Raw genomic sequence first — 16,631 nt, forward strand, 5'->3', positions numbered from 1 at the left:
AAAGGCCTTTGGGCACCTTTAGTCGCGGTTGGCCTGGCCAACCGCGACTAAAGCCCGCGAGCGCCCTGGGCCCAGGCATTTGGTCGCGGTTCATTTGCCGAACCGCGACTAAAGACTTCATTAGTCGCGGTTCCTACAGTTTCGCGACTAATGGGGCTGGACGGAAGCCTCTTTTTCTATCAGTGTAAGATGTATGTTGTCTAACCTCTAGTGGTGTTATGTCAACGTAGACTACATAACACTTCACCATTTTTTGGGCCTAGAGGAAGGCATTGGGAAGTAATAAGTAGATGATGGGTTGCTAGAGTGACAGAAGCTTAAACCCTAGTTTATGCGTTGCTTCGTAAGGGGCTGATTTGGATCCATATGTTTCATGCTATGGCTAGGTTTACCTTAATACTTTTGTTGTAGTTGCGGATGCTTGAAATAGAGGTTAATCATAAGTGGGATGCTTGTCCAAGTAAGGGCAGCACCCAAGCACCGGTCCACCCACATATCAAATTATCAAAGTACCGAACGCGAATCATATGAGCGTGATGAAAACTAGCTTGACGATATACCCATGTGTCCTTGGGAGCACTTTTCCTATTATAAGAGTTTGTCCAGGCTTGTCCTTTTCTACAAAAAGGATTGGGCCACCTTGCTGCACTTTATTTACTTTTGTTACTTGTTGGTCATTACAATTTATATTATCACAAAACTATCTGTTATCACTTATTTCAGTACTTGCAGAGAATACCTTGCTGAAAACCGCTTATCATTTCCTTCTACTCCTCGTTGGGTTTGACACTCTTACTTATCAAAAGGACTACGATAGATCCCCTATACTTGTGGGTCATCAAGACTCTTTTCTGGCACCATTGCCGGGAAGTGTAGCGCCTTTGGTAAGTGGAATTTGGTAAGGAAAAATTTATATAGTGTGCTGAAATTTTCTGTCACTTGTTACTATGGAAAGTGAATCTCTGAGGGGCTTGATCGGGGTTTCTTTACCCCGTCCAGTAGAGCAAAGAGTTGCTCCTCAACCTATTGAACCTATTGCAAATGAAATTCCTTTTGAAATTCCTTCGGGTATTATGGAAAAACTGCTGGCTAATACTTTTACAGGAGATGGGACAAAGCATCCTGACGAGCACCTACGCTATTTGGATGATATTTGTGGATTATTTAAGCTTGCAGGTATACCCGATGATGTTGTTAAGAAGAAGGCTTTCCCTTTATCTTTGAAGGGAGACGCATCGACATGGTATAGGCTATGTGATGACACGAGATCATGGAACTATAAAAGAATGAAATTGGAATTTCATCAAAAGTATTACCCTATGCATCTTGTTCATCGTGATCGCAATTATATATATAATTTTTGGCCTCGCGAAGGAGAAAGCATCGCTCAAGCTTGGGGGAGGCTTAAATCCATGTTATATTCATGCCCCAATCATGAGCTCTCAAAATTGACAATTGTTCAGAATTTTTATGCTCGGCTCTCTGATAATAATAAAACCATGCTTGATACTTCTTGTGCTGGCTCTTTTATGATGAAGCCTATTGAATTCAGATGGAATTATTGGATAGAATTAAACGCAACTCTAAAGATTGGGACCTCGACGAAGGTAAGGAGTCAAGTATGACACGTAAATTTGATTGTGTTAAATCTTTTATGGATACCGATATTTTCCGTAAGTTTAGCACTAAATATGGACTTGACTCTGAGATAGTAGCTTGTTTCTGTGAATCCTTTGCTACTTATGTTGATCTCCCTAAGGAGAAGTGGTTTAAATATCATCCTCCCATAGAAGTAAAAGTAGCTGCACCTATTAAAGTTGAAGAAGAAACCATCACTTATAATGATCCTATTGTTCCTACCTCTTATGTTGAGAAACCACCTTTCCCTGCTAGAGTAAAGGATCATGCTAAAGCTTCGACCGTTGTTCGTAAAAGCAATATTAGAACTTATACACCTCCTGAGCAAGTCAAAGTAGAACCTAATATTGCTATTGTTAAAGATCTCTTGTCCGATAATATTGATGGGCATGTCATTGAATTCTCTGGTGAAACTGCTAGAATTGCTAAACCCTGTGATAGAGATAAACATAGACCTATGGTAGGCATGCCTGTTATTTCTGTTAAAATAGGAGATCATTGTTATCATGGCTTATGTGATATGGGTGCTAGTGCTAGTGTTATACCACATACTTTATATGAAGAAATTAAGAATGAAATTGCACCTGCTGAATTAGAAGGTATTGATGTCACAATTAAACTTGCCAATAGAGATACTATTTCACCAGTGGGAATTGTTAGAGATGTTGAAGTCTTGTGTGGGAAAACTAAATATCCCGCTGATTTTCTTATTCTTAGCTCTCTACAAGATAGCTTTTGTCCCATTATATTTGGTACACCCTTCTTGCGCATTGTTAATGCTACGATAGACTATAAAAAGAATGTTGTTACTGTTGGCTTGGATGATATAGTTCATGAGTTTAATTTCTCTAAGTTTAGTAAACAACATCGTGAGGAAGAATTGCCTAGTAAGGATGAAACTATTGGTCTTGCTTCTATTGCCGTACCTCCTAGTGATCCTTTAGAACACTATTTGCTAGACCATGAAAATGAGATGTTCATGAATGAAAGAAGGGAAATAGATGAAGTATTCTTTGAACAGAAACCTATTCTGAAACACAATTTGCCTGTTGAAATCTTAGGAGATCCTCCTCCACCCAAGGGTGATCCCATGTTTGAGATTAAACCGTTGCCTGATAATCTGAAGTATGCTTATCTTGATGAAAAGAAAATATATCCTGTTATTATTAGTGCTAACCTTTCAGAGCATGAAGAAGAAAGATTATTGAGAACTCTGAAAAAGCACCGTGCCGCTATTGGATATACTCTTGATGATCTTAAGGGCATTAGTCCCACTCTATGTCAACATAAAATAAATTTGGAAGCGGATGCCAAACCAGTTCGTGATCCTCAACGACGTTTGAATCCTAAAATGAAAGAAGTGGTAAGAAAATAAATACTCAAGCTTCTGGAGGCAGGTATAATATATCCCGTTGCTGATAGTCAGTGGGTAAGTCCAGTCCATTGTGTCCCTAAGAAGGGAGGTATTACTGTTGTTCCTAATGATAAAGATGAATTGATCCCGCAAAGAATTATCATAGGTTATAGGATGATAATTGATTTCCGCAAGTTAAATAAAGCTACTAAGAAAGATCATTACCCCCTACCTTTTATTGATCAAATGCTAGAAAGATTATGCAAACATACACATTACTGCTTTCTAGATGGTTATTCTGGTTTCTCTCAAATACCTGTGTCGGCTAAAGATCAATCAAAGACTACTTTTACATGCCCTTTTGGTACTTTTGCTTATAGACGTATGCCTTTTGGTTTATGTAATGCACCTGCTACCTTTCAAAGATGCATGATGGCTATATTCTCTGATTTTTGTGAAAAGATTTGTGAGGTTTTCATGGACGACTTTTCCGTCTATGGTTCCTCTTTTGATGATTGCTTGAGCAATCTAGATCGAGTTTTGTAGAGATGTGAAGAAACTAATCTTGTCTTGAATTGAGGAAAGTGCCAGTTTATGGTTAATGAAGGTATTGTCTTGGGGCACAAGGTTTCTGAAAGAGGTATTGAAGTTGATAAAGCCAAGGTTGATGCTATTGAAAAGATGCCATGTCCCAAGGACATCAAAGGTATAAGAAGTTTCCTTGGTCACGCTGGATCTTATAGGAGGTTCATTAAGGACTTCTCAAAAATCTCTCGGCCTCTGACTAATTTATTACAAAAAGATGTACCATTTATCTTTGATGATGATTGTGTAGAAGCATTTGAAATACTTAAGAAAGCATTAGTCTCTGCACCTATTATTCAGCCACCTGATTGGAATTTACCCTTGAAATTATGTGTGATGCTAGTGATTATGCTGTAGGTTCTGTTTTAGGGCAAAGAGTCGATAAGAAATTAAATGTTATCCATTATGCTAATAAGACTCTAGACAATGCTCAAAGAAATTATGCTACTACCGAAAAGGAACTTTTAGCGGTTGTATTTTCTTGTGATAAATCAGACCCTATATTGTTGATTCTAGAGTAACTATTCACACCGATCATGCTGCTATTAAATATCTTATGGAAAAGAAAGATGCAAAACCTAGACTCATTAGATGGGTTCTCTTGCTTCAAGAATTTGATTTACATATTGTTGATAGAAAAGGAGCTGAGAACCCCGTTGCAGACAACTTGTCTAGGCTAGAGAATGTTCTTGATGACACACTACCTATTGATGATAGCTTTCCTGATGAGCAATTAAATGTCATAAGTACTTCTCGTAGCACTGCGTGGTATGTTGATTATGCTAATTATATTGTTGCTTAATTTATACCACCTAGCGTCACATACCAACAAAAGAAAAAGTTCTTTTATGATTTGAGACATTACTTTTGGGATGATCCACATCCTTATAAAGAAGGAGTAGATGGTGTTATTAGACGTTGTATACCTGAGCATGAACAGGAACAGATCCTACGCAAGTTTCACTCCGAAGCTTATGGAGGACACCACGCTGGAGATAGAACTGCACATAAGGTATTGCAATCTGGTTTTTATTAGCCTACTCTCTTCAAGGATGCCCGTAAGTTTGTTCTGTATTGTGATGAATGTCAAAGAATTGGTAATATTAGTAAACGTCAAGAAATGCCTATGAATTATTCACTTGTTATTGAGCCATTTGATGTTTGGGGCTTTGATTATATGGGACCTTTTCCTACCTCTAATGGTTATACACATATTTTAGTTGCTGTTGATTACGTTACTAAGTGGGTAGAAGCTATTCCAACTAGTAGTGCTGATCATAACACTTCTATTAAAATGCTTAAGGAAGTTATTTTTCCGAGGTTTGGAGTCCCTAGATACTTAATGACTGATGGTGGTTCACACTTTATTCATGGTGCTTTCCATAAGATGCTTGCTAAATACGATGTTAATCATAGAATTGCATCTCCTTATCACCCACAGTCTAGTGGTCAGGTAGAGTTGAGCAATAGAGAGCTCAAATTAATTTTGCAAAAGACTGTCAATAGGTCTAGAAAGAATTGGTCCAAAAAACTGAATGATGCATTATGGGCCTATAGAACTACGTACAAAAATCCTATGGGTATGTCTCCGTATAAAATGGTTTATGGAAAAGCATGTCATTTACCTCTTGAACTAGAACATAAGGCGTATTGGGCTATCAAAGAGCTCAATTATGACTTCAAACTTGCCGGTGAGAAGAGGTTGTTTGATATTAGCTCACTTGATGAATGGAGAACCCAAGCTTATGAAAATGCCAAGCTGTTTAAAGAAAAAGTTAAAAGGTGGCATGATAAAAGGATACAAAAGCGTGAGTTTAATGTAGGTGACTATGTATTGCTATACAACTCTCGTTTAAGATTTTTTGCAGGAAAACTTCTCTCCAAATGGGAAGGTCCTTACGTTATCGAGGAGGTCTATCGTTCCGGTGCCATAAAAATCAACAACTTCGCAGGCACAAATCCGATGTGGTAAACGGTCAAAGAATCAAACATTATATCTCAGGTAATCCCATAAATGTTGAAACCAATATTATTGAAACCGTAACCCCGGAGGAATACATAAGGGACACTTTCCAGAATGTTCCAGACTCCGAAAAGGAATAGGTATGTGGTACGGTAAGTAAACCGACCCCAAAACAATTTTTAAAGCAATATTTCTCCGTTTTGGAATATTTAGAAAAGTAGAAAAATAAGTAGAAGTCCAGGGAGGACACGAGGCCTCCACGAGGGTGGAGGGCGCGCCCTACCCCCTTGGGCGTGCCCCCCTACCTCGTGAGCACCCTGTGTGCCCTCCGGACTCCGTTTTCTTGCACGATACATATTTTGGTCGGTAAAAATTCATTATATATTCTCCCGAAGGTTTTGACGACCGTATCACGCAAATATCCTCTGTTTTCGTTTTGAGCTGTTTCCGTTGTAGATTTGAGGATTCCGGAGACTCGATCATCCTTCTATGAGGGTGAGCCTATGCCATGGAAGGTGGACGACAAGCTTCCATCATCAACAACACCTCCATCGCCAACAACAAAGAAGGAGATATAATCACATGGGTATGGGCACTCCCCTTGGCAACTGCCAAGCTTGGGGGAGGAACCCCGGTATCGTATCACCATCACAACTCCTATCTTTACCGTTTTTCTTAGTTCGATCCTATTAGTAGTATCTTGATTTAGTAGAATAAAGTCATGGCACGATCTAGTTTTGAGTTTTGCTTTATGATCCCTCTATGCAATCGAGTCCGTGAGCTATATATAATAAAGATTAGTGTCGAGTCAAGGGCTTGATTACTTTGCCATGATCTTGGGTGAATAAAGAAAAGAATAAAATGAATCAAAGAGTTCGTATTGATCTTAGTGAAAGTAATGACTCCACATAGAAAGAGTATGATGATTAAAAGTTGTTGGGAGTTGGCAAATATGGCTTTGTTCATTGTTGCAATTAATAGGAAGTAATAAAGAGAGAGAGGTTTCACATATAGATATATTATCATTGACATCTTTTATGATTGGGAGCACTCATTAAAATATGACATGCTAAAGAGTTGATGTTGGACAAGGAAGACAATATAATGAGTTATGTTTTCTTACATCTGAGATAAAGTATGTTGTCATGGTTCCTCTACCGTGTTGAGCTTGCCTTTCCCCCTCATGCTAGCCAAATTCTCATCACTAAGTAGAAATACTACTTGTGCTTCCAAATACCATTAAACCAGTTTAGCCATGAGAGTCCACCATATCTACCTATGGATTGAGTAAGATCCTTCAAGTAAGTTTTCATCGGTTCAAGCAATAAAAATTGCTCTCCAAATATGCATGACTTATTAGTGCGGAGAAAATAAACTTTGCACGAACTTGTTGTGGACGCAATAAAAGCGACGGACTGCATAACAAAGGTTCACATAAAAGGGGCAATGTAAAGTGACGTTCTTTTGCATTAGGATTTTGTGCATCCAACCATAAAAGCGCATGGAAACCTCTGCTTCCCTCTGCGAAGGGCCTATCTTTTATTATTATCTTCTACCTTATGCAAGAGTCACGGTGATTTTCACCTATCCTTTTTCATTTTATCCTTTGGCAAGCTCAGCATGTTGGAAAGAACGTGATATATATATATCTTATTGGATGTGGGGGAGCGTGAATTATTATTGTTGACATTACCCTTGTGGTAAAAAGTTGTGGGGCAAAAGTATAAGCCCCTATCTTTCTCTGTGTCCGATTAAAACTCCGTAACCACAAGTATCGCGTGAGTGTTAGCAATTATGAAGGACTAAGTGATAGTTGAGTATGTGGACTTGCTTTTAAGCTCTAACATAGACTCTTTCCGATGTTATGATAAATTACAATTGCTTCAATGACTGAGATTATAATTTGTTGGTGCTCAATAAGGTTTATGATTTATACTTTGGCTTTGTGAAAAGATCATCACTTGAACATAAGTAATCATATGACAAATCTATATATATTGCTGTTATGAAAATAATCATGATGCCTTCATGTCCGTATTTTATTTTTTTATCGACGCCTCTACCTCTAAACATGAGGACATATTTATTATTATCGGCTTTTCGCTTGAGGACAAGCGAGGTCTAAGCTTGGGGGAGTTGATACGTCCATTTTGCATCATGCTTTTATATCGATATTTATCGTATTATGGGCTGTTATTTCACGTTATGTCACAATACTTATGGCTTTTCTCTCTTATTTTACAAGGTTTACCATGAAGAGGGGGAATGCCGGCAGCTGGAATTCTGGCTGGAAAAGGATCAAATATTGGAGACCTATTCTGCGCAACTCCAAAAGTCCTCAAACTCCACGGAATATCTTAAAAGAAATAAAGAAAAATAGTCGCCAAAGATGAAGGCCAGGGGGCCCACACCCTGCTCACGAGGGTGGGGGGCGCGCCCCTCCCCCCTAGGCGCGCCCCCCTACCTCGTGGGCCCCCTGGTGGCTCTCCGACACCCATCTTCTGCTATATGAAGTATTTCAATGAGAAAAAAACCAGAAGCAACTTTTCAGGACGAGACTCCACCGCCACGAGGAGGAACCTTGGCGGAACCAATCTAGGGCTCCGGCAGAGCTGTTTTGCCGGGGACACTTCCCTCTGGGAGGGGGAAATCATCGTCATCATCATCACCAACGCTCCTCTCATCGGGAGAGGGCAATCTCCATTAACATCTTCACCAGCACCATCTCATCTCCAAACCCTAGTTCATCTCTTGTATCCAATTCTTGTCTCCAAGTCTGGGATTGGTGCTAGTAGGTTGCTAGTAGTGTTGATTACTCATTGTAGTTGATGCTAGTTGGTTTATTTGGTGGAAGATCATATGTTCAGATCCTTTATGCACATTATATCCCCTCTGATTATGAACATGAATATGCTTTGTGAGTAGTTACGTTTGTTCCTGAGGACAAGGGAGAAGTCTTGCTATTAGTAGTCATGTGAATTTGGTAATCGTTCGATATTTTGATAAGATGTATGTTGTCTAACCTCTAATGGTGTTATGTGAATGTCAACTACATAACACTTCACCATTATTTGGGCCTAGAGAAAGACATTGGAAGTAATAAATAGATGATGAGTTGCTAGAGTGACAGAATCTTAAACCCTAGTTTATGCGTTGCTTCGTAAGGGGCTAATTTGGATCCATATGTTTCATGCTATGGTTAGGTTTACCTTAATACTTTTGTTGTAGTTGCGGATGCTTGCAATAGAGGTTAATCATAAGTGGGATGCTTGTCCAAGTAAGGGCAGCACCCAAGCACCGGTCCACCCACATATCAAATTATCAAAGTACCGAACGCGAATCATATGAGCGTGATGAAAACTAGCTTGACGATATACCCATGTGTCCTCGGGAGCGCTTTTCCTATTATAAGAGTTTGTCCAGGCTTGTCCTTTGCTACAAAAAAGATTGGGCCACCTTGCTGCACTTTATTTACTTTTGTTACTTGTTGCTCGTTACAATTTATCTTATCACAAAACTATTTGTTATCACTTATTTCAGTACTTGCAAAAAACACCTTGCTGAAAACCGTTTATCATTTCCTTCTGCTCCTCGTTGGGTTCGATACTCTTACTTATCGAAAGGACTACGATAAATCCCCTATACTTGTGGGTCATCACACACCGGTTATTAACATAATATATAAATCCATTTTGAAAGATGAACCGCTAGCTGTTCACGCTAATGTATTACATAGCAAGACTGCTACTACTACTACAGTTAAATGTTGTATACATGTACCCTATACTTAACTAAACATTGTCACTTTGATGTAATATTTTTTGTTCTGTGTACTGACATCAAGAAAGAGTATAGAAAGATATCTACAATCCAGAACACATTTTCCAATAGCCAACAGATAAAGACATGAGTTTTCATGCATAAAATGTTTAGTGTTGCCATGGGCAACAAATCTTTTCGCAACAATATGATGGATGAGGCAGTAAAGGCAAGACATTTGAAGGATTGCCCACACTAAAATAAGGAATTGTACTGAACTTAAAATAATATTTGCACTGAACTAAAATTGATCTTTGTTTAGGCATTTAAGCAAACACCTGAAGGAAAAAAAGTGACTGACATTTAGAAATAAACACGATGGTATAGAAAAGTTTCATGCAAGAATGAGAAGTACGACTATGACATTGTAGCAACAAACAAATGACTAGGGTAGCAAATGTTCAAACTGAAACACTTGAACTTGCAACACATGTGGATAGTACGGACTAGGACATTGTGTTTTGTGCACCTGCTCGAACTGAAACAATTGAACTTGTAGCAATACAATTTTTTAGTGATTTAGTAATTGAACTGATGGTCTTTTTGTCGAATCGTGCACTGAAGAACTGGTGCAAGTCATATGGAAAATATACCAAAGAGAAACCGGAGGTGTGGCAGCACCGTTGTAGCACTTGTGGCTTTTATAACATTTTCAAGAGAATCTAACCATACACTTGCTGGCAAAATGGAACTTCAAATAAAGCTATTTGGCAAGAGGCAACATAGGGTATCCTTTCTTTGCCATATTATACCAAATAACAAACAACAAAAATTGGTTCTCATAAGCATTTCAACAAGCACCTATAGACCATCAATTATTCTCATATAAGTATGGAATCGAATGGAGCAGCAGTATATAAGAAAACAAAAACCATGGAACATGGCGATAAACATCTATACTCACAATGGCAAAGTGTTTGTACTGCCGAAACAAACCTGCAAGATGAACCAAAGGGGAGCTCCTTCACCTGCAAGATGAAAAGAAAATGCACACTAAGATGACCTGAAGAACCACCAGATGTTGAACTGAATATACAGAAGAGAAGGAGATGAACATCCAGGGGAAGGTGGGGAAAAGCTAGCACCTCCTGAGCTATGGCGTAGAACAGTTTAGCGCTATGTTGTTGAACGGCCCAAGCTGGTGGCTGTGAATGGCCGGGGCGCTGCAGCAACAAAGCATAAGACATAAAACTCTGAGTAACTCGATGGAAATTAAGCAAATTCAAAACTTAGTTTTGCTAATTTTCTGGGTTAACAGGACAATACGTAAGAATTAGTGGTCATGGCATGCACTAGCTTTTTGAATAAAAACATTCCTAGGGAAGATATAGCTTCCTCCCCACCCTTGATGAACTATTCTTTCTTGAAATGGCGGCCATTTCACTTGAAACTATCTACCATGATTACCTATTGGTGCCTAGTTAATTCATTAACTGATGGTGCTGCTCTTAGAGCTTTTAGAAGGCCAAACATGTGTACATGAGATCGTGTTTCTACATGCCAATAATCCCTCTTTTATAGTTGTTTGGATAAAGTACACTGCCAATTCAACAAATCCTTCTCATGAACTTCTAATACAGAGCGTGTTTAATTTCATACTGAGCACAAAGCATAACTGATGCCACAGCGGGGCTATTGGCAGAATACACAGCCCACTGCCGCATTTTACGGAAAAAAAATCATTACGCACACTGAACTTACTAGGAGAGATCGTAGTGTTCAAACCTGCAGCAAAACTTGGCAAGAGGCCAACTATGGATCCCGCCGCGCAGGAGGCCATGTACTGATGTTAGTTTACATACTGAACTGACACACCTAGTTTGTCTTTTCAGGAAATAAAATAGATGATAGTTAATTATGATGATGATATCGCAACATTTCTTCCCACAATAGGAAATTTATCTCCTGAATCTTAACAAAGTGAAGCCCCAAACCTGTCAGAGCTTATGCAAACACTACAGCAGTACAACCACAAAGTATACAAATTATAAGGTGGACTTGTCAAGTTGGCTTCTCTGAACTTGTTTTTTTGGTCTAAACTATTTTGAGTTTTTATGTCAATATATAGTAGTCAGCATATAACAACATTTAGCAACAGCAAATTGGGCAGCAAATTACAATACAAGATGAACTGAAAAAAGCATACAAACCTACAAGGTGAACCCGAAAAAGCCTACGAGGTTAACTGAAAAGGCCTACAAGGTGAACTGAAGGGTGCATTGATCTGGTGCGACATTGGGGGTCGAAGGTGAATGGTCTATGGTTGCATCGTTGAACGGCCTACGGTGGTGGAGGTGAACGGCTTGGGCGTGCAGCCCCTAAACGCACACAGGAGTCAACAACAGGCTAACAGCCTCCCAGCGAGAGGAGGAAGGCTGGTGGAGCGCTGTGTCATGCATTTTTGCCAGCCGCCGCCTGTGCTCCTATATGAAGGAGCCCTAACTATCGAGGACTCCAGTGCAACACCACGTCCACCCACAGCGCGACACCCCCTCCGTTGTTGAACAGACTCATGAGGCGATGGTGAATGGTCTGGAGTGGTGGCGGTGAATGCCGTGGCACGAGCACTGAAGGCAGCCTACAGAATGGCCTCCACCAACATTATTTGCTGCTTTGTGTGGTGCCAACTCATGTCCTCATGCACGGCACCACTGTTTTCCTTTTTTACTTCTTCTAATATATACATTGAACAGCTACTACCAATAATAGAATTTGTAGACTGCCAGCATTTCTGCAAAGATGACAATTATTTATCTAACCAGAGAACTGAAGATTTAAGAAAGCGTAAACTACTAACCAGATAACTACAAAATTTACCACCTTCAGACTTGGCATGTCACTTTCATTTCTTCTACCATTTTGTGTCATATCTGAAATTTAGTGCCATGGCTTGATCAGTCAATTTCAGTTTTGCTTAGTTGTCTTTGAGATAACATGCAAACGAGAATTTTGAGCATGTACGTGTTTGTAAAAGATGAACATATTGACTAATTTTTTATCTTATACTCTAGTTCAGTATTATGAATACGATTTTGGTCTTGGGCAGGTCAACTTCGCCACCCTAATGTTTTATCTCTACTCTGTTTCCATGGATAAGATCAAGTCCTATCTCTGAATGAACTAAAGAACTGTAGAATGCTAAGAAGTATTTTTCCTAGGGAATGTGTGGGAAACATGCAACATACCAGAACTTGGTCTGGACTCGTAGTTGAACTTGTTACCCATCCACACTAGCACCATAGCAGCACAAGCCGTGTTAGAAACCAGGGGGAGCCAGGCTGGATCCGGTCGGAGATGACAGTGGCGAGCGCCTACATTTTAGCAATGACACTAAATTTACTTGTCCTTGACCTCCAAGATGAACTGAAAGGATGCAATTTTTCTATTTTTGTCCTTAAGAAACATATCAACAAACTTAATAGCACACTCACGGCCCTATATAGGATGTTACTAGTATTGTTTGGTTCTTAGAGACATATGCAAACACCTAGCAAGCACAAAGGTACTAATTTCGTGGCGTGTAGTTTAATATTTAGGCTGTAGAATGGTCTGATCCCTGAAATGTCTTTTATAAAGTGGCATGATGCCTAGTATCAAGATAAGCCATGCATCAAACATAAAAATACTTTTGAGATGCCCACTATCATGTACTACCAAACTGGCTAAATCAACAGTAGTGACTGATGGTACACCACACCTAATTCCATCCCGGCGACAACACAAATTATATATTGAACTGAACCAAGAGGCAGTACGATGCTCATTCTGAAGCATAACCACAAGCACTTGTTTGTGCTATATATGAAGATGGAAACACAAAGGAAATATGACTCACCGTCAGGAAGTAGATGTACTGAAAAGCATACAAAAAAATGAACTTGTGCATCTTGTTTTTGCTGCAACCTACAAAAGTAGGAACAAATATGAGAGATGATGTTTTGCCAAGGAGAACTTACCAAGGTCTGTCATTTGAACTTTCAATTTTTTGTGCTACTAAAAATAGAGAATAAGAGCATGCCTCGACCAGATTGGCGACTTCCGCGGCTCCGCAGGCGGCCTCTCATATAGCTCGAGGGCAACACAATACACACATGAACTGACCAGAATACACAACACGGTCGGCTAGATACACAAACTAATAATTAATATAACAAACATGTGGAAATGCAATGCTGAGAGCAAAACTACATATTGTAATTTCAACAAAGAGAAGAGCAGATTCCTTTTCCATGAACAAACAGTACAAATCTAATCAAAGTCCCTTGAATTCTACATAAATTTATTCCATTTATAAACCCGAACTGAAAATAAAATAAAAGCTTAACTCCTTCACAAAACCACCAAATGCACACACTTTGTTACTGCACATGAAGGTAAAGAAATACCAAAACCAGCAACTCTTGAGTCTGAACTGAGGTAAACGTTTTCGCTGAACTTTTGGGTGAGTGCATGATTTATTTTGGCTTGCCCAGCTCTCTAGAATCCTCAATAAATTCTACCCATGCACAACTACTTGTTCATGCACATGCTCTCAAAGTTCTTGTTCTCGCACCAAAATCTCAGTACAGAATAATGTCAAAGGTTGCAGCTTCCTAAATTCATGAACTGTCAGTACAAGAGCGAAAGTACATCAGCAGCAGCGGACCAATAGCGACACACATCAGTAGCAGCAGTACTAGTGGCAAGAGCCAACGCACGCATCAGCAGCAGTAGCACCATGTCTAAATGCCAGGAAGCAACATTAGTTGGGTGACACACAGGGATTCAGCAACTGTACACCATCAAGGGTGCCGATGCTTCTGTGGCTGCAGCAGCCGCATGTCAGAGAAGATCTACTAGAGAGAAAAATCCCAGCCCAAAATTTATCACTGCAATCCTCTTGTATTCACACACCTTTTTTCTAGTAGAAGAATTAAGCTGATGTTAGCTGGCAGAGAAGCAGGAGGAAGCAAGACAACCAATTGGAGGAACGTGCCCGTCGGCGGGAAGGCGGCCAGGAGTACGCTCACCTTCGACCGTAGGGTCGAACTGATGCACACGCCATCGAGGACCTGCCCACTCGTGCGAGATCGAACTGAACCAGTTTGTCATGCCAAGGCCGAATCGTCGCTCGTGTCTTGGATGAAGGCACTCACTCATTCCTGCAAAACTGAATTGTAGACACTTTAATGCTAACTACAAGAAAAACATGGAATCAACACTGAAGTACTAGTATGACTGGACAAGAAGCTCAAAATTGTAGCTGCACACGCACTAAACTTACAGATTTTTTACTTTTAACTTTTTTAGGTGATATATCTAACCTTACAGGATTTTAAAACGTGGACTGACTACAACAAAAAAAAATACAAGGGGTATGGCAAAAGTCTCATCCAGCCCCAACAAAATTCTGCAGCATCACACGTGCTATCATGTTTAGGTAAACGGAGATGCCAGCTTCCTCTTTTTAGGTACTACTAGCTCCCAGCAAAATTCAGTAAAGGCAGATATGTCTAGCTACTCTATTCTGAAGCTCAAGTTGAAGAAGTCTTAACTGACCAAATAAAGCAAAGGAGCAAAACTCCTATATTACAGACTGGATACCAGTGTAGATAAATGGTTAAAAGAAATAAGTGTGGGGTTTCTTTTCCTAAACGTATCAGGATTTTTTTTGAAAACCAAGATGTGGCCCAAGAATTGTGCACCTTCAGTCTCATTCAGAGTCACTGCCACAATTAATCTACATCTCTTCACCATGGGCACGTGCAAGGAAGCACTCAGCAATCTGTAGCAAGCTTTTTACTACCACACAAACAAAAACTCCTAGCTTGCTAAAATGCACTATGTAGAACGAAGGGATTCTCCATTTTCTCACTTGTCTGGATAATTAAGGAACATTAGATTTCTATGACTGTGTGCAGAAAGTTAAACTCCATTACCTAGCGCAATACTTTGTGTGACGTAGGGTTGTACGGACACACTCAGCATCAGGGAATTTCCAACTTGTGCAAGATCAAACTGCATCCGTTCTTAGCAGTAAGTTTTGATTCCCAAAACGAAAATGACAATGAACGGACACCAGCAGCAAACTCTACTAGACAAGATGAACTTTGCATTTTTCATCCAATGAACTAAAAGGCACTACAATTTTTCTAACTTCCTTGATATGAACTTGTAGCCATAGGCAAGTCTCGTTGTAGGAGAAAAGCCGGAGCGGCGCTGTAATGAACTGATATCTCCATAATAGAATAATTGCACACACAGACCAAAGAATGCATGAGATGCCCGTGGAGCTTGGGATCAACGGTGGAATTCTCAAAAACAAAATCGGCAATCAACAACAGCTGTAATCTATAGACAAGATGAACTTTACTTCTTTCATACCACGAACTACAGGGCGCTGCAATTTCTGAACTTGCTCGACCTAGGGCGGATGGTCGCGCTGGAGGAAGGGAGAGTCGCCGCCGGTTGCAGGAGAGCTGGCCACAACGGTGCAGTTTGGCACAACCGCCGGTGTCGAGGAGATGGGACGACATAGTGCAGGGGTCGGTGGCGCTGCGGCTGGGAGCGCCTAGTTGGGGTCGCCGGGGTTAGGTGGAGATGGGGTCCGGGCGCCGTGGCTGCGGGCGCCGCAGGAACGTGGCGGATGGATCTAGCCGTTGGCCGGAGCGCGGGGAGGCGGCCGGCGGCGGGGCAAGAAGCCGGGGCGCGGGGAGGCGGCCGGCGGCAGGGCAAGAAGCCGGGGCGCGGGAAAGCGGCCGGCAGCAGGGCAAGAAGCCGGGGCGAGGGAAGGTGGCCGACGGCGAGGGAAGAAGTCGGGGCGCCGGGAGGTGGCCGGCAGCGAGGGAAGAAGCTGGGGCGCCGGGAGGTGGCCGGCGGCAGGGCAGCGGCGGGAAGAAACTAGGTCGAGGGGGATTGGTTCGCAGGATCGCGTCTCTATATAGGGCCAGAGAGTAACAGAATAATATTCTGTTACCGGTAAGAAAATAGTCCAGCCCTATATATATATATATATATATATATGTATATATATATATATATATGTATATATATATGTATATATATATATATATATATATATATATAGTTGAAGTCGTCGGCTTCAGCCCCCACACATATAATGTGGTGGTGTTCGCAAAAGCGTGTCTTCACACTTGATCCAACGTCTTGGTCCATTAAGGAGGTGGTAGCGCGGCGAACGAGGCAATCCGACTATATTGCTTTTTAACACTTTCACTTTACTATAGGAGTTTGACAGTGGGGCTACTATATAGCCCCTGGTATTTCCGCACT

At 40.7% G+C, this 16,631-nt stretch overlaps 1 long non-coding RNA gene across 10 annotated transcripts; it reads right to left on the bottom strand.

Annotated features, from left to right (window-relative positions):
* Nucleotides 1–5,277: 5,277 nt before the first annotated feature.
* LOC123045931 (uncharacterized) lies at nucleotides 5,278–16,258 on the bottom strand. 10 transcript variants are annotated; one of them, XR_006421767.1, is made up of 6 exons: nucleotides 15,723–16,258; nucleotides 13,195–14,508; nucleotides 12,545–12,670; nucleotides 11,085–12,229; nucleotides 10,445–10,522; nucleotides 9,644–10,327 (listed from the first exon to the last, which is right to left on the bottom strand). It is a non-coding gene; the product is annotated as an uncharacterized lncRNA (long non-coding RNA). The 10 variants fall into 10 exon arrangements; XR_006421766.1 differs by adding an exon at nucleotides 5,278–5,336 and having other exon boundaries at nucleotides 10,264–10,327; nucleotides 11,085–14,508; XR_006421761.1 differs by adding an exon at nucleotides 9,103–9,637 and having other exon boundaries at nucleotides 10,264–10,327; nucleotides 11,085–14,508.
* Between the last annotated feature and the right edge of the window lie 373 nt (nucleotides 16,259–16,631).

This window comes from Triticum aestivum, chromosome 2B (genome assembly GCF_018294505.1).
Source record: "Triticum aestivum cultivar Chinese Spring chromosome 2B, IWGSC CS RefSeq v2.1, whole genome shotgun sequence".
Classification (NCBI taxonomy): domain Eukaryota; kingdom Viridiplantae; phylum Streptophyta; class Magnoliopsida; order Poales; family Poaceae; genus Triticum; species Triticum aestivum.